Source organism: Odocoileus virginianus, chromosome 26, assembly GCF_023699985.2.
Source record: "Odocoileus virginianus isolate 20LAN1187 ecotype Illinois chromosome 26, Ovbor_1.2, whole genome shotgun sequence".
NCBI lineage: Eukaryota > Metazoa > Chordata > Mammalia > Artiodactyla > Cervidae > Odocoileus > Odocoileus virginianus.
In genome coordinates, this window is record NC_069699.1 from 39,292,150 (window position 1) to 39,314,476 (window position 22,327).

General features: G+C 46.9%; 1 protein-coding gene across 3 annotated transcripts in view; it reads left to right on the top strand.

Annotated features, from left to right (window-relative positions):
* The first annotated feature begins 1,402 nt into the window (after positions 1-1,402).
* Positions 1,403-22,327, top strand: part of FAM3D (FAM3 metabolism regulating signaling molecule D) — a 46,805-nt gene continuing 25,880 nt past the window's right edge. For 2 of the 3 annotated variants that reach the window (XM_070455824.1, XM_070455826.1), the window contains exon 1: positions 7,638-7,785. The gene's annotated coding sequence lies outside the window, so the exon portion shown is untranslated. Of the gene's footprint in view, positions 1,535-7,637; positions 7,786-22,327 lie in introns of those variants that run through there. The other variant, XM_070455825.1, reaches the window with a different exon arrangement.

The following is a 22,327-nucleotide window of genomic DNA, read 5'->3' on the forward strand; positions in this document are numbered from 1 at the left end:
ATAGAAAATTCTAGAAAGGTACATAGAAATTGTGGACAGTGAGTATTTAAAGGATTATTTATTAGCACTCTGCTCTGTTCTGAGTATTTCACCATAAGCAAACATTACTTTTATAACTCTTAAAACATTTGAAGTGATTTTCTCATTGCAAACATTATGAGTATGTTCGGTGGCATGCTGGACTTCCCTGGTGGCTCAGATGGTAAAGAATCTGCCCACAATGCGGAAGACCAGGGTTCAATTCCTGCGTTGGGAAGGTGCCCTCGAGGAGGGCATGGCAAGCCACTCCAGTATTCTTGCCTGGAGAATCCCATAGACAGAGAAGTCTGATGGGCTGCAGTCCACGGGGTCGCAAAGAGTGGGACGCAACCGAGTGGCTAACACTAAACCACACTGTAGGTTGCATGCTAAAGGTGATTAAGGCTGTAGGTGGAATTTGGGTTACTGGCCAGCTGACCTTAAAATCGGGAAATTATCCTGAATTACCCACATGGGCCCCGCGTAGTCACAGGGGTCCTTAAAAATGGAAAAGGAAGGCAGGGAGAGGCAGAGAAAGGATGTGAAGAAGAGTCGCAAGCCAAGAAAGCTGAGTGACCTCTAGAAACTAGAAAAGGGAAGGGAACCAATTTTCCCCTGGAGCCTGCAGAAAAGAATGCAGCCCTGTGACACCTTGCCTGTTTTCAATTGTCCGATATTATTAGTGTTATTATTGTTTTTCTTTTTTTAATTTATTTTTAATTGGAGGACAGTTGCTTGACAGTGCTGTGTTGGTTTCTGCTCTGTAACAAAGTGAATCAGCGACAAGTACACACATGTCCCCTCCCTCGTGAGACGCCCTCCCACCTCCCCCGTACCACCCTTCTCGGTGACACCTTGATTTTTGCTCAGTGAGATCCCTGTCAGACTTCTGACCTGATTCAGCCACTCTGTCCCCTCCCCGCCAACCCAAGAGCAGCAGCCTCACACCGTGGACAGCTTGGCTGGGCCGCGGGTGCCCCAGGCCTCTGAGCCCCAGAGCTTCCGCCCCAGCTGCCAGCTCCAGTCCTTGCATCGACAGAAAGACTTCCTTCCCCACTGTCGTTGCCACTGCAGACGTGCGGAGCAGCAGCAGCAGCACTGTAAGAAATGAGTGGAGGGTGAATTATTAATGCCCGTGAAAGACACTTCTGACCCGATTAGTATTCCATCGTCAGCTGTGTCTCTCATGCCAACACACTGATTTTATTCCACCAGCAGATCAAGGCACAGGGCGCACCTGGCCCGACTGAATTTGCTCGATTAACGAGGGTGAGGAAAACTGTCAATTGTCGGTAATGTATTGATGGCGCCGCTTGGCGCAGTAACACTCTGCTTTTCTCCTTTCATGGCGGTGCACACCTGGCTTCCTTTTGTTATCAAGGCCCATGGTTGCTGTGAAAAACGCTGCTGATCTGATGCTGAAGTGGGTACAGAGAAATCCCTGCCTGGGTCCTGCTCCATTTCCTTCTCCAAGATTAGAACTAGGAAAATCGGTGTGGTGGACATCATCTCATTGGTAAGGCTACCTCTTCTGTCTGTGGGCAGCCAGGAGGCCAAACACAGCCTATACAAGCATGCACATCTGGGTACCCCTGTGGGCACACACACACAGGCTCGTGAGTACCCAAGAAACACAGTCACACACACAGAGGGACCCACATTTGTATGCACACACATGCACACAGGCACTGATGTTCAGACAGGCCAGGGGTGGTGTCTGCTCCTCTCGGCTGTTCCCTCTGAATGAAGCATTCTAATTCAGAGACTCCCCATCTCTGGGGAAATAATCGTCAGATTAGTCTGCCTGCCTGCCAGGAGCACTGGGCCATCCACGCCTGATTTTTTTTAAACAAAAACAAAAACACCTCATTTCAAGAAATGCTGCAAGCTTCCAGGTGTTCTGAAGCCCAGGGAAGGTACTGTTGCAGTGTTGTGGGACTCTAATTGCTGCCTGCAGCATTCAGAGGGGTGTGTGTGTGTGGTGTGTGTGTGTGTGTATGACCATCCTGAGCTTCCTACTTCCTAGCTGTGTCACCATGGACAAGTTACTTAACTTCTCTGTGCCTGTTTCTTCATTTGTTGTTAGGGTGAATTAGGGTAACACATGTGCTTTGTTAAATGGAGCACCTGGAAGATAGTACATACTCCACAAATGCTGGTGCTGTTCTATTACTCCTAGTCCCACACACATCTGATTGCGCGCGCGTGCGCGCGCACACACACACACACACACACACACACACACACACACGCGCGCGCGCGTAGATGTCATGCTTGAGGAGGCAGCGGTCAAAAATCTGGTCTTCCAATTTAGTTGGCTCTTTGCTCCATGGTTTTGAAAGCAGCTTGGCAACCGTTTTCTCCTTTTTGCCTCATAAAACCTTGTAACGTAGGAGGGCTGGAATTATTGGTCCCATTAAAAAAAGGAAATAAAGGTGGACAAAGGTCACAAAATGTGCCTGCAAAAAAAAATTCACTGCAGTGTACTTATAACCACACAGATACACACACACACAATCAAAAAACCCAGCAGTTGTGAAGGGTCAATGAAGAAAGCGCTTTATACCACATGGTCATAAAGAAATCACATCTGTAAGTTTTCAGTGATGTGGGAAATGCTTTAGCTACAATGATAAGTGAGAAGAGAAGGGTACAACAAACTGGATGCCCAAGAGAACTTTTATTATACAACCAAGGTGGGGGCGGAGGGGGGGGGGGAGCCTCCCCCAAAGTATTAACATCATCCCCAAAGGAAGGTTATACTTTCCATAAAGATTTTTTTTGATGTGGACTTTTTTTTTTAAGTCTTTAACTGGATTGGTTACAATATTGCTTCTGTTTCACGTGTTGATTTTTTCTGGCCAGGAGGCATATAGGATTCCCCACCAGGGATCAGAGCCACAGCCCCTGCATCTTAAGGCAAAGTCTTAACCGCCGGAATACCAGAGTAGCCCTGGGAAAGTTATAGTTGTCTGGTGTTTTTCCCTTTCTGCTGCTCAATGTTTTCCAGAATTTTCATGCTGGAGCTAAATTTTTCTATAATTAAGTAAGAGAAGCTGTTGAGCTGCAGTCACTCCGCTGCGTGCGCACATGTGGCTGGCGGAAGAGCCAGCACCCTGAGCCTGTCCACCCTGGGAGGGGCGGTGGGGAGGGAAGGGGGACGGTCACCCACGGGACGGGCGGCCGGGACAGCACCGGCCCCAACATTCGGCGCGGAAGTGAATCGGCTGACAGACACCAGGCGCCGCCCTTTCAAGCCCTCCCGCCAGCCCCGTATCCAGACAGGACACTGACCCCACTCCTTCAGCACTGTCACCTGAGACACAAGAGAAGGCATCCCCGGCCCCTCTCGGGGAAGTCGGGTTCACCCACGACGTTAGCCAGTACGGAGCCGGCAGAGTAATCGTTCACTGAGCGCCCACGAAGGACCGGGCCGTCAAACATGCTCTCTTCTGACGTCACTCTCATAACCGGCCCGTGACACAGGGACTATCCCACTTCACAGAGGGGAAGCCAAGGCTTGGAAGGGGGAGGACCCTCCCCCAGGGGTCCAGCGGGTGCAGAGCGGAGTGGGGAACGCTCAGGGCTGTCGGTCACACGTTCTCCGCCCGCCCCCGGCACGTGCAGGGAGCACCACCAGTGCCCAGCCCCGGCTGGTTCCTCTCTGAGCAAACACAGGGGAGAACGTCCCCTTGGAGGGTGACTTCACAATTGTTGTTAACTTCTCCAAGACATGAAGCCCGCAGGGCAGCTGCGCAGAGCCTTCCCTTCCTCCCAGAGCTCTTGGGAGGCTGCTGGGCTCAGGCTAGAGTGCGGAGTTGCAGCTCCTGTCCTCGGGCCAGTGCTGTCTGTAGACACCATTGCAGAGATGATCATGCACTTGCTCATTCATGAATTTCCCCATTCACTGTGCAAACCTGAACTGCACACCTACTGAGCACCAGGCCCTGTTCTAGCAGCAGCACAAGGCCCCTGCCCTCGTGGGGTTCACTTTCCAGGAGAGTGAGACAGGTGACAGGTAAATACCTATTCAGGAAATATCTTTTCAGGCAGTTTTAAGTACCATAAATAAAATAGTTTTGGGCCCGTGATTAATAGAATAATGACCCTTGTGCCTTAAAACCTGAAGCCTGTGGATATGACATTTGTTACATGGCGAAAGGAAATTAAAGTTGCACATGGAATGAACGTTGCTAATCAGCTGGTCATAACAGGGGGAAATGACCCCAGAGCATCAGGGTGGGCTCAATGTAGGCAAGAGGGAATTAGAGAATTAGAAGATGTATCACAAGAGAACACAGTCCTGCCAATGCTTGGATTTTAGCCCAATGAGTCCTGTGTCAGACTTCTGACCTACTTCAGAATCTGTAAGATAATGTGTCTTATTTAAGGCTGCTAAATTCATCAAGTCTAACTCAGCACAAACGGGATACTTGTGCTAGTGCAGATACTCAGTGTTTCCTCTTCATGGAGGCCTTCCCTGCCTACCTTCAGAAAAAAGTTTTCCTGCTTTTGCTGTCTTGGGTTATTCACTGCTTTTTCACTTTGTGAAGCAGGGACAGAGGGCTTCCCTGAGGAGGTGACATTGGAGGTCAGGTCTAAATGAAAAGGCACTCGTCGTCCACAGAACTGACCAGGCAGGGGAGAGGAGAAGAGGAGGGAGGAGCAGACCCACAGCCAGACGGCAAACAAGTGAGGAAGCCCCCAGGGATGCCTCCTGGGAAAGGACTCAGCCTAAGGGGAAAAGCCTGGGGGTGCTGGATTGGGAGTGGGGGACACTGAGTCCCTCTCAATGCACCTGGAGTCGACAGTGGGAGAGAGAGGTGACAAACACTGCAGTGCTGAAGTCCGGCCGTGGGCTGGCTCTCCTCTGCCCTCCTCCCTCCTTCTTCCACCAGCTTTTTTTTTTTTAATTGGAACTTAATTACTTTCTAATATTGTGGTGGTTTTTGCCATACATCCACATGAATGAGCCACGGGTGTACATGTGTCCCCCATCCTGAAGCCCCCTCCCACCTCCCTCCCCATCCCATGCCTCAGGGTCATCCCAGCGCACCAGCCCTGAGCACCGTCTCATGCATCGAACCTGGACTGGCGACTCGTTTCACATATAATATACATGTTTCAATGCTATTCTCTCAGATCATCCCACCCTCACCTTCTCCCACAGAGTCCAAAAGACTCTTCTATACATCTGTGTCTCTTTTGCTGTCTCGCATATAAGGTCATTGTTACCATCTTTCTAAATTCTATATATATGTGTTAGTATACTGTATTGGTGTTTTCCTTTCTGGCTTACTTCACTCTGTATAATAGGCTCCAGTTTGATCCACCTCATTAGAACTGATTCAAATGTATTCTTTTTAATGGCTGAGTAATATTCCATTGTGTATATGTACCACAGCTTTCTTACCCATTTGTCTGCTGATGGACATCTAGGTTGCTTCCATGCCCTGGCTATAGTAAACAGTGCTGCAATGAACATTGGGGAACATGTGTCTCTTTCAATTCTGGTTTCCTCGTTTCACCAGCTTTAACTTCTAACTTGATATGCCCTGAACCAAATCCAGAGTCTTTTCCCCAGACCGCTTCCTCTCCCCTTTTTCCTCGCTTGTGATCGAGGAGATCCCTCTCCATCATCTGTGCTTACTGTCTTAAGGTTGACTCTGACCCCTTCTTCTTTGCCCCCTTCCCCCACCCACTGTCTGGCTGTGTCCCCTCCCCCAGGTTCACCTTCTCTCAGGTTGCTCTTCAGCCCCCATCCACAGCTGATGCAAGCGCCATCGCTGACTCACTCTGCCATCCCCCCTGAGGACATGTCAGCATGGGGTGGTTTGTTTGGAAGAATGTTGTCCTCTTGTGGGTTTGTTTGTTTTTTTTAATTTTAATTTTATTGGAGAATAGTTGATTTACAGTGTTGTCTTGGGTTCAGATTACAGCTAAGTGACTCAGTTATACATACATTCATTCTTTTTTAGGTTCTTTTCTATATAGGTTATCACAGAATATTCAGTAGAATTCCCTGTGCTATACAATAGGTCTTGTTGGTTATCTTGTATATATTTGTGTGTGTGTGTGTGTGTGTGTGTGTGTACATTCTAAGCCCCCACCACTGCACGTTTCCCCTCTGGTAATCATAAGTTTACTCTCAATATCTGTAAATCTGTGTCTGTTTTGTAAATATGTTCATTTGTATAATTTTTAAATTAGATTCCACGTGTGAGTAATGTGATATTTCTCTTTGTCTGACTGACTTCACTCAGGATGACAATCTCTGGGTCCATCCATGTTGCTGCAAATGGCATTATTTCATTCAAAATTTTTTATGACTGAGTGATATTCCATTGTATATGTACCACATCTTTTTTATCCATTTCTCTGTCAATGGACCTTTATTTTCTTTTTGTTGCAATAGTAAATTAGATTGTTTCCTCCATTTCTCTTTCTGATCTTTCATTATTAGTGTCTAGGAATGCAAGAGATTTCTATGTATTAATTCTGTATCCTGTGACTTTACTAAATTAATTGATGAGCTCTAGTAGCTTTCTGGTGGCATCTTTAGGATTTTTTATGTATAGTATTATGTTGTCTGCAAACCTTGACAGTTTTACTTGTTTTCCTATTTGGATTCTTTTAATTTTTTTTCCCCTCTCATTGCCATGGCAATGAATAATAATGGCAAGAGTACACACTCTTATCTTATTCCTGATCTTAGAGGAAATGCCTTCAGGTTTTCACTATTGAGAATACTGTCTGCTACGGGTTTCTCATATATGGCCTTTATTATGTTGAGATAGGCTCCTGTATGCTCACTTTCTGGAGAGTTTTTTATCATAAATTGGTGTTGAGTTGTGTCAAAAACTTTTCCTACATATATTGAGATGATCATATGTTTCTTATTCTTCAGTTTGTTAAGATGGTGTATCACATTGATTGATTTGAGTATATTGAAGAATCCTTGCATGCCTGGGATAAATTCCAGTTGATCATGGTGTATGATTCACATATTGTTGGATTCAGTTTGCTAGTATTTTGTTGATGATTTTTGCATTTATGTTCATCAGTGATACTGGCCGGTAATTTTCTTTTTTTGTGATATCTTTGTCTGGTTTTGGTATCAGGGTGATGGTGGCCTCATGGAATGAGTTTAGGAGTTTTCCTTCCTTCCTTCTGCAATTTTTTGAAAGTGTTTGAGAAGGATAGGTGTTACCTCATCTCTAAATGCTTAATATAATTCTCCTGTGGCGCCATCTGGTCCTGGACTTTTGTTTGTTAGAAATTGTCTTTTTGTGTTTTGTTTCAGTTTTTCAGGCAATGATTGCAGTATTTCATTCCTGATTAAGTTGCCCAAATCGTCACCCAAATCTCCTCCGTGGAATAGATACTCATAGCTACAGCCCAGCCGAGCCAGTGCTCTAGGTGGCTCCTCAACCATACAAGATTTTAGACTCTTTTCTTCCTACTCAGCCCTGGGATCAACTTCCTCTTTCCTGGTGAGATTGTTTAACAGGGCAGGGAACTTTTATGGCAGGCCTCTTCAAAAGAGGGCAGAGCCTGGGCAGGGCCAGGAGGAGCTGGCCACCCGAGGTGCCTCTGAGTCACTCTGTCCTCCCTCTGGACTGGCCGCATCTAGAGGACCCCCCACAGAGACCCCAACCCCGTCAGGCTGATCCAAGGCGGTGGTTGGCAGAGTCAGGGACCCAAGGCTCCAGCCAGGCATCTCACCTTCTGCACTGAAGCAGGGAAGAGGGAGCCGTGAGCCCTCAGGTATGTTTCCACCAAAATGGAAAGGGCTATACCTCTGGGTCTGCATTACTGAGAGAAACATGGGAACAGGGTAGGTAGAAAATGAGGAATGAGAGAGCCTGAGTGAGAGGCATGAAAGGAGAGGAAGAAGGAAACTGCACAATCAGAGACTTCTGAGATCAGACTCAGGAAGGTAGCAGATTTCATCTGAGGAACCAAGTCTGATGCATGGATAGTGAACTGTGATAAGGATTCTGAAGTTAGACTCAGGCTCAGTGCAAAGCTATGCCATGATTGGTTAGTTACATCTGGGCACAAGGAGATGGGGGACATGCAAGCCAGCGCGTTTGTTCCTTAGCCACAGGGACTCCTTGATGTTTATTCATTCATGCACTCATCTGTTCCTTCAGAAGATACATTTGACCATCAACTGTGAGCCACACAGATATTTTAAGAATGAGTGAAGAAGGAAGGAGTGTTGTTCTTTGCCTCACCTTTCATTTTTCTCTGAAGATAATTACTTGAAAAGATGCAACAAAGGTATATGGTCTTGAGAGATTTCCTAGCTGTGTAATGTCAGCCTAGTCCCTTCCTTTCACTAAGCCTCAATTTTCTCCTCTATAAAATTGGAGTGATAGTTTCTGAATCTCCCCTGTTTTTCCCTGCAGTTCTCTTTGTCTAGAGATGATAATAATAATGATAATCACTAAAATAATGATAATCACTAAAGCATAAAATAAGCACCTACTATGTACTTAGCCCTGGAGAAGGAAATGCCAGCCCGCTCCAGTACTCTTGCCTGGAAAATTTCATGGACTAAGGAGCCTGGTAGGCTACAGTCCATGGGGTTGCAAAGAGTCGGACATGACTGAGCGACATCACAGGTCACAGGATGTACTTAGCCAGGCTCTGTGCTAAGTACTGTCTAGGTAACAACATATTTAACTCTTCATATCGCCTTCATATTACTCTTCATATCACAAGGCATCAGTACTGCTCCCACTTTTCAGATGAGGAAGCAAGGCACTGAGAGATTAAACTGCTCTCTAGGACAGTGTGGCTACAAAATTTGTGCTCCCCACCCCCACTCTGCAGCCTCAGTGGTGCATCCTGAGTCCATGGCTGGAAGAGAGATGGTGCAAGAGTATCCATCCAGATGCTTCCCTCAATAGGCATTAATTGAGCACCTTCTGCATGTCAGGTACAAGGATGTAATGACTAACCAGACATGACAGCAAAAGACATATGGTTCTAGCCAGAAAGTCAGAGAGAACTTGAATGGATAGTTGTTGCAACACAGTTTTGACATGTGCCATGCAGGAGATAGCTCAGAAGTCAGAGCAGACTTCTCTGAGATGAAATGTGCAAACCAGTGTTGTCAGGGTAAGAGTGGAATGGGGGGAAGTGTTTGGCACCCTGTGGGATCTAAGAGGAGGGTGGAGTGGGTAAAGGAGAGGGCAGGAGCTGGTGGTGAGGGGTGAGGTCAGTGAGGTGGTCACACCCAGGCCAAGCACGGCTGTGAGGAGTGTTTTCCCAGTGTTTGCTCCAGTCTGTCCATCTGTCTGTCTGCTTCAGTGCATCTGCCAGCCCCCATACAGGCTGGCCACTGCCCGCCTGAAGTCATGCCAGGCCAGCCGATATCAGACGTGCCAGTCTCACCCAGGAGAAGCAGCTGCCACTGGGGTTGCTGTCTTTGGTCACTGTTTGCATATCTCTTCCTGAGCTCCTCTCCATGTGTACACACAGGCACAGCTCCTCTGTTCCAACAGGAATTGCAAAGATGCAGAGCCAACGGGCCTTTCCCAGGGTGGGGCGCCCTTGAAGCCGTGAATCGCCGGCACGTTCTCAGGTTGGGCAGCTGGCCTTCTCAGAGGAGCCTCACTTGTCTGAGCCTCCTTATCTCAGAAAAACGAGGACACTCATGACTTACTTGGCAGTTTGACTGGTACGACTTTTGAAAAAGACTATATAAAGTGCCTGTTGGGGCTTCCGTGATAGCTCAGACAGTGAAGAGTCTGCCTGCGATGCAGGAGACCCGGGGTCGATTCCTGGGTTGGGAAGATTCCCTGGAGAAGGGAATGGCTACCCACTCCAGTATTCCTGCCTGGAGAATCCCACGGACAGAGGAGCCTGGCGGGATGCCTGTCCCTAGTAGCTGCAGAATACAGGTTGGAGCTGTGTCAGAGCCGAGCACTGCTTCGTGCCAGGTGCTGTATGCGGTGCTGGGCACTTAGAAATGATTAGACCTTATCTCAGGAGCTCATCGTCTATCAGATTAAATAGTAGATGGATGACCAAGGGTAAGAAGAAGGGGAACAGTATGAGAGAGATGTGTACGGGTTCTTTGTGATCAATATTAGCAATAGTGATCATCCTAGGCAACTCATATCGAGAGTTCACTGTATGCCTGGAATGGTGAGAAGGGCTTTAGATGGATTATTCAGTTCACTTCAGTTCAGCTCAGTCACTCAGTTGTGTCCGACTCTTTTCGACCCTATGGACCACAGCATGCCAGGCTTCCCTGTCAATCACCAACTCCCAGAGTTTACCCAAACTCATGTCCATTGAGTCGGTGATGCCATCCAACCATCTCATCCTCTGCTGTCCCCTTCCCCTCCTGCCCTCAATCTTTCCCAGCATCAGGGTCTTTTCAAATGAGTCAGCTCTTTGCACCAGGTGGCAAAAGTATTGGAGTTTCAGCTTCAACATCAGTCCTTCCGATGAACACTCATTTCAGTATAATAGTGTTGAATGGTAGGTCCCATCTCCATTTTACAGATGAAGCGCTGAAAAATAGGAGGTGAGGTAAGCCGGCCAAGATGGCAGGGCTTGAACGGTAGAGAGAGGCTTTCCGCCTGGGCCGTCCAGCTCCGGGGTCCGGCACCCACGTCCGTCCTCACACGCACACCCTGAGGAGAGCCTCGCAGGCCACAGCAGGGACAGCTCACAAAGGAGGCAGCACGCACAAAACGCAGGCCCCCAGGAGAGGCAAGGGCAGCCCTGGTGGAGAAAACCGCAGGACCAGAGGCCTGGAGGTGGGCGCCGGGGGGCAACAGGAGGGCGAGAGAGAGGCTGCGAGCAGGCACAGCGCCAGGGACTCGGGTCATTCTGCACACGTGGTGGGCTGTGTGTTAGAGGAACTTTCTGTGAAAATGCCAGGAATAATCTGGCCTCTAGTAGGAAAGCATCAGGAGAACACAGAGGAAAAGCCAAGCGTTGGCCTGAATTGTCAGGTGTCTGCAGGGGCCGAGGCACTCAAGCCTCAGGAGGGATGGGGTCGGATGAGTCTTGCTCATAAATGTGGCTGCTGTTTGAAATGGGAAAATCCTTGTGTCAGGTAATGCTTTTACAGGTCCAAGTGACAAAAACTAATTCAAACCACCCCAACAAAGGACCTATACTGGCTCACGTAATGGAAAAGTCCAGACATAACTGATTTCAAGCAAGGCTTGATCTAGGGCTCAGATGACATCCCCAGGGCTCTGTCTCTATCTCGGGATCCTTTCCTCCACGCGGCTTTTTTCTCTGCAGCATCTCCTCACACAGTGGCAAACATACCGGTCCGCATCTCCTCACATCTTCTTGCATCTCCGGCTGCATGGCCCTGCATGGCCCAGCAATCCTACCATTGGCCAGAGCTGGAGAAGACTGTTAAAACCAATACATAACATGAAAACAGGACATAATGGAAGTAATGGGTTTATTTCCCTGTGAAATAAACGTCACTGGAACAAATTGTTCCAGCCACCAGCCTTATTGCCTATGGATTTATTGGCTGTTTATCTCCCTCTGTATTGGTGACATGATCAATAATTGCCTATAAATACTGGGAGTTTACAAGAAGGACCATTTAGAGAATGAGAGGCCGCCTCTGGTTACTGTGATGACCTCACGCAGGCCTGAGCCCCCACAGTCCAGCATTCAGGACAGTCTTAAGAGGCGACTGGAAACTCAGGGTAGAGGGGCCTGAGTCTGGGTGGGGTCACATGTATCTGAGCGGGGTCGTATGCATCATCCTTCTTCCAGGAGGGACTCAGCAATGCCCTGAGTGATGGGGGGGGGGGGTTGTGTGTGTGCATGCGCGTGTGTGTATTCACGCATGTGTGTGCACGTCTGTGTGCACTCGTGCATATGCGTGTGTGCTTGTGCAGGTGAACCCTAGTGAGCTCACATGTGTCTGTCACTTTCGGTCTCAGTGTCTCTGCTTCTTTTGCATTCTCTTCATGTCTCTCTACCTTAGTCTTTTTTATTTTTAGAAGAAAACTTTTTTTTTAATTTTAATTTTACTGGATTACCATGATTTACCGTGTTGCATTAAGTTCAGGAGTACAGTGGCGTGATTCAGTTATATGTATACATGTGTTCATTCTTTTTTAGGTCCTTTTCTCACATAGGTTATCACAGAATATTGAGTAGAGCTCCCTGTGCTATATAGTAGGTCCTTGTTGGTTACCATCTTATATATAGTAGTGTGTGTATGTTCATTCCAAGCTCCTGATTTGTCTACCTGCCCCCGCCCCGGCAATGTTTTCCCTTTGGTAGCCATAAGTTCGCTAGTTTCTTCTTTTTTTCAATTAGAGTCCACATCTGAATGATATCGTATGATGTTTTTCTTTCTCTGTTTGACTTACAGTACTTAGTATGTAGAACCATCCTTTGTGGGAGGAAAAGATGCTTGATATGATTTCAGTTTTCTTAACTTTCTCAAGGCTTGATTTGTGACCCAAGATGTGATCTATCCTAAGAATGCTCATCATTTGAATTCGGATACCTACTTTTTCACGTGTCAAGTCTTATTCCTACACATGCAAACTCCCTCTCACCCATTGCCCTTCCTTGTTGGGACGCGGTGAGTGCAGGTCAGTCTTGAGTTGCCATGCCCGGCATTTTCACCCTCTGCTATTTGCTGCCAAGGGTGTGAATTCCAGCTCTGCGGCCACAGCTGGAGACCATGAGCATGTCCCTCACCCTCCTCAAGCCTCAACTTCCTCCTCTAAGAGGTGGAGACAGTAGTGTATCCAACTCCTAGGGTTGCTATGGGGATTTGGTAAGATAGGTGTGGAAAATTCTCCCCCTAATTCCATGTGCATGCTAAGCACTCAATATGGTAGCTATTTGTATTATTTTATTTATAAGGTATTATTTTTATTATAAGCTCAAACAAGTCTTGTTCAAGAAATCACCCAGAAAACAGTCTGGTCAATGTCTCCTAATAGAGGTACCGGGAGGGGAACCCGTGGGGACTGGGGTTATGAAGAAGAAATGTCATGTCTCCCAGGAGGAGGAGGTAGGTGGTGGCTGGATGGGGGCTCCCCATCCTGGGGCTGGGATCACACAGGGTGTCACCCCCAGGCAGGGGTCACATGAAGGTGAAGAGGTTTCCCAGGCAGGTGGGTAGGCCTAGCGGGCCAGGAGGAGAAGCAGAGACTCTCCCCATGCCACCCACAGGTCAGGCAAATTCTTGGAGAGACCCCTTGGTCAGAAGTGGGGAGAAGGGTGGGGATTTAGGAAGTTAGGGAGCCCAGGACTGGAAAACCCAAGGGGAGGGAAGGCAGGTCAATTTCATGCTGTTTTGAGTCAGTTTCCTCTGAAGCAGACCCTAGGGAATGTAGCTTATGTGGAGTGTGACACCAGGTGGTACTGGGGGTGGGGTGCATAGAGGGTGTTGTTGTATGCAACAGGATGCTGTGGGTGACCGAGCCCCGATGTCCCAGCACGGTCTGGGCAACAGCGCGGGCACACCTCAGGGCTGACCTGCTGTACCAGTCCACTCGGGCAGGCTGCATAACCAAGTACACAGGCTGAGTGGCTTACACCACAGGAATGCGTTGTCTTCCGTCCTGGGCCAAGCCTGAGGTCAAGGTGTCAGCAGGCCATGCTCCCTCAGAGGGTGCTAAGGGGAAGGAGGGAGCCTCCCTACTAACTTCTGGTAGTTCCGTGGTCTGTGGCAGGGTGGCTCCTGTCTTCCTGTGACATGCTCTGTGTGTGTGTGTGTGTCTGTGTCCAAATATCCCCTTTGTAGAAGGATGCCAGTCATGGTAGCTTGGGGCCCACCCTACTGACCAGCAACCCATTTCCAAATAAGGCCATAGTCTGAGGTACTGCAGGCAGTTACTGCTTCTTATGAATTTTCAGGGGACATAATTCAGTCACCTGTCTAGGCATGAGAAAGCTAGCATATTACCCTCACAGTCTCAACCCTACTACCTGAGGACTGTTCCGGGGTCATGAACTCCCTGACTTTCTCACCCTGCCCCCAAGATGGCCCAAGAGAAACCCTCAGGTGGGGTGTCACAGAATTTTGTAAGAGAACACTGGGAGTATGTCCTACAGTGCCAAGTGTCTGCTATTTTCTCCTTCAGGAAACCCGTAAGATAGGAGTAGGAATAGATTGCTTCTCCCTAGAGTGCTTGGTTGAAAAGGTGCGGAGGTAAAGACCATGATTGATTGTTGATGTCTGCTATGGGCACAGGACGACCAAGAGAAGTATGTGTGCCGTGTGTTGGCCATTTCTTCTGCCAGGTGTGTCTGAATGGGATTGTCCTGCTTTGCAGAAACTGAGGGTCTGGAATTTAAGCAGTATAAGAATGCTTCACTTTATTATGCTCTGCTTTATTGCATTTTGCAGATATTGCATCTTTTACAAATTGAAGGTTTGTGGCAATCCTGTGTCAAGTACAGCTCTCAGTGCCAGTTTTCGAACAGCATTTGTTCACTTCATGTGTCACATTTCATTAATTCTTCAATATTTCAAACATTTATACTATTACCATATTTATTGTGCAGATCTGTGATCAGTGATCTTTGATGTTATTATTACAAAAAGATTTCACATGATGGTTAGCATTTTTTACCAAAGAATATTTTTAATTAGGAAATATGCATTGTTTTTTTGCACATGATGCCACTGCACACATAATAGACTACAATTCAGTTCAGTTCAGTCGCTCAGTCATGTCCGACTCTTTGCGGCCCTATGGACTGCAACATGCCAGGCCTCCCTGTCCATCACCAACTCCTGGAGTTTACCCAAACTTATGTCCATTGAGTTGGTGATGCCATCCAACCATCTCATTCTCTGTCATCCCCTTCTCCTCCCGCCTTCAATCTTTCCCAGCATCAGGGTCTTTTCCAATGAGTCAGTTCTTCACATCAGGTGGCCAAAGTATTGGAGTTTTAGCTTCAACATCAGTCCTTCCAATAAATATTCAGGACTGATTTCCTTTAGGATGGACTGGTTGGATCTCCTTGCAGTCCAAGGGTCTCTCAAGAGTCTTCTCCAACACCACAGTTCAAAAGCATCAATACTTTGGCACTCAGCTTTCTTTATAGTCCAACTCTCACATCCATACATGACTACTGGAAAAACCATAGCCTTGACTAGATGGACCTTTCTTGGCAAAGTAATGTCTCTGCTTTTTAATATGCTATCTAAGTTGGTCATAGCTTTCCTTCCAAGGAGCAAGCGTCTTTTAATTTCATGGCTGCAGTCACCATCTACAGTGATTTTGGAGCCCCCCAAAATATAAAGTCTGTCACTGTTTTCATTGTTTCCCCAAGAGTATGAAGGTGGATGGGCAAGGTCAACCAGGCAGCTTGGAAGATGTAAGAAAACAACCATTTGATTCTCTACCCTGTGACTGCTGCTAGGCTATATTTCTTCTAAAACAGAAACTAATCTTCATGTGCTTTATGTCCTGTTCTGCTCCATCTTCACAGTCCTATGAATTAGGGTCTATTAGCTTTCTTTCCAATTTTACAGATGAGGAAACAGGCTCAGAGGAGTTAAGTAATTTATCTGAGGTCACACAGTGTAGTGCTGGCATACAAACTCAGGGGGCCTGACCTCAATGGGGCCACTCTTCTGCCTCTCTCACATCCATACATGACTACTGGAAAAACCATAGCTTTGACTAGATGGACCTTTGTTGGTAAAGTAATGTCTCTGCTTGTTAATAAGCTGTCTAGGTTGGTCATAACTTTTCCCCCACGGTGCAAGCATCTTTTAATTTCATGGCTGAAGTCATTATCTGCAGTGATTTTGGAGCCCCAAAAAATAAAGTCTGCCACTGTTTCTACTGTTTCCCCATCTACTTGCCATGAAGTGATGGGACTGGATGTCATGATCTTAGTTTTCTAAATGTTGAGTTTTAAGCCAACTTTTTCACTCTCCTCTTTCGCTTTCATCAAGAGGCCCTTTAGTTCTTCTTCACTTTCTGTCTTAAGGGTGGTGTCATCTGCATATCTGAGGTTATTTATATTTCTCCCAGCAATCTTGATTCCAGCTTGTGCTTCATCCAGCCCAGAATTTCTTATGATGTACTCTGCATATAAGTTAAATAAGGAGGTGACAATATATAATCTTGAAGTACTTCTTTCCTGATTTGGAACCAGTCTGTTGTTCCATGTCCAGTTCTAACTGTTGGTTCCTGACCTGCATACAGATTTCTCAAGAGGCGGGTCAGGTGGTCTGGTATTCCCATCTCTTTAAGAATTTTCCACAGTTTATTGTGATTCACACAGTCTAAGGCTTTAGCATAGTCAATAAAGCAGAAATAGATGTTTTTCTGGTACTCTCTTGCTTTTTCAATGATCCAATGGATGTTCGCAATTTGATCTCTGGTTCCTCTGCTTTTTCTAAAGCCAGCTTGAATGTCTGGAAGTTCATGGTTCAGGTACTATTGAAGCCTGGCTTGGAGAATTTTGAGCATTACTTTACTAGCATGTGAGATGAGTGCAATTGTGAGGTAGTTTGAGCTTTCTTTGGCTTTGCCTTTCTTTGGGATTGGAATGAAAACTTTTCCAGTCCTGTGGCCACTGCTGAGTTTTCCAAATTTGCTGGCATATTGAGTGTAGCACTTTCACAGCATCATCTTTTAGGATTTGAAATAGCTCAACTGGAATTCAATCACCTCCACTAGCTTTGTTCGCTGTGATGCTTCCTAATTCCAGGATGTCTGGCTCTAGGTAAGTGATCACACTCCGATTATCTGGGTTGTGAAGATCTTTTTTGTATAGTTCTTCTGTGTATTCTTGCCACCTCTTCTTAATATCTTCTGCTTCTGCTAATAATAGACTACAGTATGGTGTAAATACAACTTTAATATGTACTTGGGAACCAAAAAGTTCATGTGACTCGCTTTATCATGATATTCACTTGACTGCAGTGGTCTGAAACTAAACCCGCCAGATCGCCCCGGTGTGTCTGTAATCTGAGGTGCAGTTCTGGACAGACAGGAGGAAACCTGATTGCCAAGAGATGCTGAAAAGTCTGAAGAACTAAAGCTATTGAAGGTGCAGACATAGCTTTAGCTGGTGCTAACTGCCACCCATACTGTGTCTTCAAGTTCTTTTTCTGGCTTCAAGGTCACACCCCCTTAGAGATGACCTAGTAAACAGAGCACAGAGTTGACCTGTAGCCAGTGACCATGACAGGTGAGATGGAGAGCTTGTTCTCAGAGCTCTGCATTCCTTTTCTCTGCAACTTGAGGCTGATTCTGAAATGACTGTTGGCTGAGCCTGCATGCCTGTGATGGGCTAGAAAATAGCTTCTGAGTTTTGTCTTTCCAACAACAAAGGGCTTCTAGGTAAGAGCCTGAGGACGCAAACAGTACAGGGAAGGCAGGTAAAGAGAAATCACGTATGCAAAGCAGGAAGGGAAGGGCGCGTCACTCGGGGCAGCTCTGGGGGTGAGAGCAGAGTGGAGGTAGAGACAGCAAGGAGGAGGTTGGCAAGGTCACCCTCACATCAGGGCTTAGATCATACGAGGCCGTATTGTTGTTGTTCAGTCGCTAAGTCATGTCCGACTCTCTGCGGCCCGATGGACAGTAGCCTGCCAGGCCTCCCTGTCCCTCACTATCTCCCGGAGTTTGCCCAAATTCATGGCCTTTGAGTCGGTGATGCCATCCAGCCATTTCATCCTCTCCTGCCCCTCCTCTCCTTTTGCTGTATACGAGGCCGTATAAGCCACATGAAATACTTCAACTTTTATCCTGAGATCAACAGGAACCACAGACCAGATTTAATCAGAGGAAGTACTTACTTCTGTATCAGGGTGCTCACCTCAACCCTCTCAGTCTGGAGAGAAAGTAACCCTTTCTTCATCCATCAGAACTCTGTGACAGGTCAAGATTGAACTTCAAGGCACTTGTTTACAGAGGGCTACAGGAAGCAGGAAGAAGCTGTCCCAGCTTCTGTAGGGCCATTAAGAAATGTCACAGATAACCAGACAGAAAGATACTGTGATGCCATTCTGGTTTCACAGAAATAGCAAACATCCGTAAAGAAATCCTGCCATGAGGGTGCCCTTGCAGGAAGCCGCAGGGCAAATGGGACGTGCCAACAGGCAGGAGACAGTGTGGATGCTGTCAGAGCAGCAGACACCTTCTATACAGGTGGTCTCCCTGCCAGCCACATTTTTCAAGACAGGTAGATAGCATTGCCCGCAGTTTATAAAGGAGGAAGCTAAGACCCATGTGCCTCAGAACACACAACTGCTAAATGACAAAGCCAGGCCTGTCTGATCCCCAAATCCATCCTCTGTCCTGACCTCACAAGTTTTTTGCTGCTTGATTTTTTCAAGACTGCAGGCACTGCCCCTTGTATTTGCATTTTCTGGTGAGGTTTGCCTATGGAAGCTACTGGCAAGGGGTGCCAAAGGGACTCCAGCCACCCCAGGATTAAAGACATCAAACTTAGCATCGTCAAGGAGAAAAGGGCCTCCCTCTCCCCAGTTCCCAGAGACCCATCAGGAAAAAACTCTGATTGGTCTTGTTTGGGTTACATGCTCCCTCCTCAACCAATCACAAGGAATCACAGTGCTCTGATTGGTCAGCCCCTTTAGACAAGCTGCGGTACCATGAAGGACATTCTCCCACTCAAGACCACAGGGAGGTGTTTGATCTTGGAGGGTCAGGGATAACTTCCCAGAGGAAGTGGCTACTATACTGAGACTGGAAGGATGAGTTGGAGTGTTTCAGGCAAAGAGGCAGAGCAACAGTGTTCAGACAGAGGGACAGGCAATACCAGAGGCCCAGGGATGCTCCAGGGTGCATCTTGTTCACAGTCACATCCCCATTCCTAGTGCACGCCCAGCGTCCTTCCAACCAGTCCTCAGAGAATGCTTTAGGAATAAAATCCACAATTGGCTGTGTGGTCTCAGACAAGTCACTTGCCCTTTCTGAACTTCAGCTTCCTTCTCAACCTGGTGGTTTCATCATCCTAGCCTTCCAGGACTATACAAGAAGTGCAATTCAATCAGTCCTCAAATATTCAGCAAGCACCTCCTGAGTGCTCAGCACCCTACCAGGCCTGCAGAAGACAAGGCCTGGCGTGGAAAAGCAGAGCATGCCCGGGGTCCAGTGCACAGGGTTGGACCTGAAGCCAGAAATCAGAAGCGGTCCAGGGGGGAGGGCAGGACGAACGGAGAGGATCATGGATGGTGAGGGTGGACTATGGGCATTCTGCTCAATTCGCAGTGGAGCTATTTGTTAGCAATTCAGGCCTTCTAACTTCTGACCTCCCCACCCCATCTCCTGCTTCCCACCCTCCACCCTCCACTGAGTCTGTGCCTGGGCCACTCAAGCCAGCAGGCAGGGGAACAGGATGTTTCTTCCTGTGCCTTTGCGTCACAATTTCATAACCTGAATAACAGGTTAAGGTAATCCAAGAAACAAGGAGGAAGGAAGCTGTTCGGGGTCTGCGTGGCTGCAGAGAGACTTCTTCCCTCACCTTACATATCCACTCCAGGTGCTTTTCCCCCTCCTGCCCAGCCTTCAGCAGGCCTGACCTGGGCTCCAGACCCTCTCACCCCCCGCCACTGCTGGCTGGAGCCCAGCGAGCTCTGAAGGGCTGAGTGGGTAACCAGGGACTTGGCCAGGAGGGACGTCAGGCCAGGAGAGCCCTCGCCGCCCCCAGCCCTAAAGCCAGAGCCCTGCTCAGCGTGGGCACCAGAGGGAGAGGCTAGCCCCCGCCCAGGTACATGCCCCCTGCCCTCTGCCTATCTTACTCGCTCCCTCTGAAGCTGGGCATACGCCGGTCATGAGGACTTATCCTCTCTCTCTCTCATCCTGTTCCTGTCTCTCTGCACTGTCTTCTTTCTCTTCTCTGTATCTCTGCCATCTTCCTCTCCCTCTGGTCCTTGTTTTTGTCTCTCTAGTCTCTATCTCCATCAATATCCATGTCTGCCCCTTCGTCTGTCAGACCCTGTCACTGTCCTTCCATCTTGTCTGGCCCCTAGGTCTCTTGGCTCCTCCACACACCGGGGACCCCACAGAATGTCCTTTAAGCCTCATCCAGGAGCCTGGGCTGCTTTCTGTAGGAAATATTCTGAGAACATTCAAGAGCACAGTAGGGCTTCCCTGGTGGCTCCGTGATTAAGAATTCACTTGCCAAAGCAGGAGACACAGGTTCAGTCCCTGATCTGGGAAGATCCCACATGGCGCGAAGCAACTAAGCCCTTGGGCCACAACTATTGAACTTGTGCTCTAGAGCCTGAGAGCTGCAGCTGCTGAAGCCCGTGCACCCTAGAGCCCGTGCTCATCAACAACAGAAGCCACTGCAAAGAGAAGCCGGACACCGCAACTAGAGAGCGGCTCCCACTCGCCGCAACTAAAGAAAAGCCCACGTAGCAAAGACCCGGCACAGCCAAAAATTTATTTATTTATTTAATTTTTTTTTAAACAATGTATATATTTTTTTCATTTATTTTTATTAGTTGGAGGCTAATTACTTTACAATATTGTAGTGGTTTTTGTCATACATTGACATGAATCAGCCATGGATTTACATGTATTCCCCATCCCGGTCCCCCCTCCACCTCCCTCTCCACCTGATTCCTCTGGGTCTTCCCAGTGCACCAGGCCAGAGCACTTGTCTCATGCATCCAGTCTGGGCTGGTGATCTGTTTCACCCTAGATAATATACATGTTTCGATGCTGTTCTCTTGAAACATCCCACCCTCGCCTTCTCCCACAGAGTCCAAAAGTCTGTTCTGTACATCTGTGTCTCTTTTTCTGTTTTGCATATAGGGTTATCGTTACCATCCTTCTAAATTTCATATATATGCATTAGTATACTGTATTGGTCTTTATCTTTCTGGCTTACTTCACTCTGTATAATGGGCTCCAGTTTCATCCATCTTATTAGAACTGATTCAAATGAATTCTTTTTAATGGCTGAGTAATATTCCATGGTGTATGTGTACCATAGCTTCCTTATCCATTCGTCTGCTGATGGGCATCTAGGTTGCGTCCATGTCCTAGCTATTATACACAGTGCTGCGATGAACATTGTGGTGCACGTGACTCTTTCAGATCTGGTTTCCTCAGTGTGTATGCCCAGAAGTGGGATTGCTGGGTCATATGGCAGTTCTAATTCCAGTTTTTTAAGAAATCTCCACACTGTTCTCCATAGCGGCTGTACTAGTTTGCATTCCCACCAACAGTGTAAGAGGGTTCCCTTTTCTCCACACCCTCTCCAGCATTTATTGCTTGTAGACTTTTGGATAGCAGCCATCCTGACTGGTGTGCAATGGTACCTCATTGTGGTTTTGATTTGCATTTCTCTGATAATGAGTGATGTTGAGCATCTTTTCATGTGTTTTTTTGCCATCCGTATGTCTTCCTTGGAGAAATGTCTGTTTAGTTCTTTGGCCCATTTTTTGATTGGGTCATTTATTTTTCTGGAATTGAGCTGCAGGAGTTGCTTGTATATTTTTGAGATTAATCATTTGTCTGTTGCTTCATTTGCTATTATTTTCTCCCAATCTGAGAACTGTCTTTTCACCTTGCTTATAGTTTCCTTTGTTGTGCAAAAGCTTTTAAGTTTAATTAGGTCCCATTTGTTTATTTTTGCTTTTATTTCCAATATTCTGGGAGGTGGGTCATAGAGGATCCTGCTGTGATTTATGTCGGAGAGTGTTTTGCCTATGTTCTCCTCTAGGAGTTTTATAGTTTCTGGTCTTACATTTAGATCTTTAATCCATTTTGAGTTTATTTTTGTGTATGGTGTTAGAAAGTGTTCTAGTTTCATTCTTTTACAAGTGGTTGACCAGTTTTCCCAGCACCACTTGTTAAAGAGGTTGTCTTCTTTCCATTGTATATTCTTGCCTCCTTTGTCAAAGATAAGGTGTCCATAGGTTCGTGGATTTATCTCTGGGCTTTCTATTCTGTTCCATTGATCTATATTTCTGTCTTTGTGCCAGTACCATACTGTCTTGATGACTGTGCCTTTGTAGTAGAGCCTGAAGTCAGGCAGGTTGATTCCTCCAGTTCCATTCTTCTTTCTCAAGATTACTTTGGCTATTCGAGGTTTTTTGTATTTCCATACAAATTGTGAAATTATTTGTTCTAGTTCTGTGAAAAATACCGTTGGTAGCTTGATAAGGATTGCATTGAATCTATATATTGCTTTGGGTAGTATAGCCATTTTGACAATATCGATTCTTCCAAGCCATGAACATGGTATATTTCTCCATCTGTTTGTGTCCTCTTTGATTTCTTTCATCAGTGTTTTATAGTTTTCTATGTATAGGTCTTTTGTTTCTTTAGGTAGATATACTCCT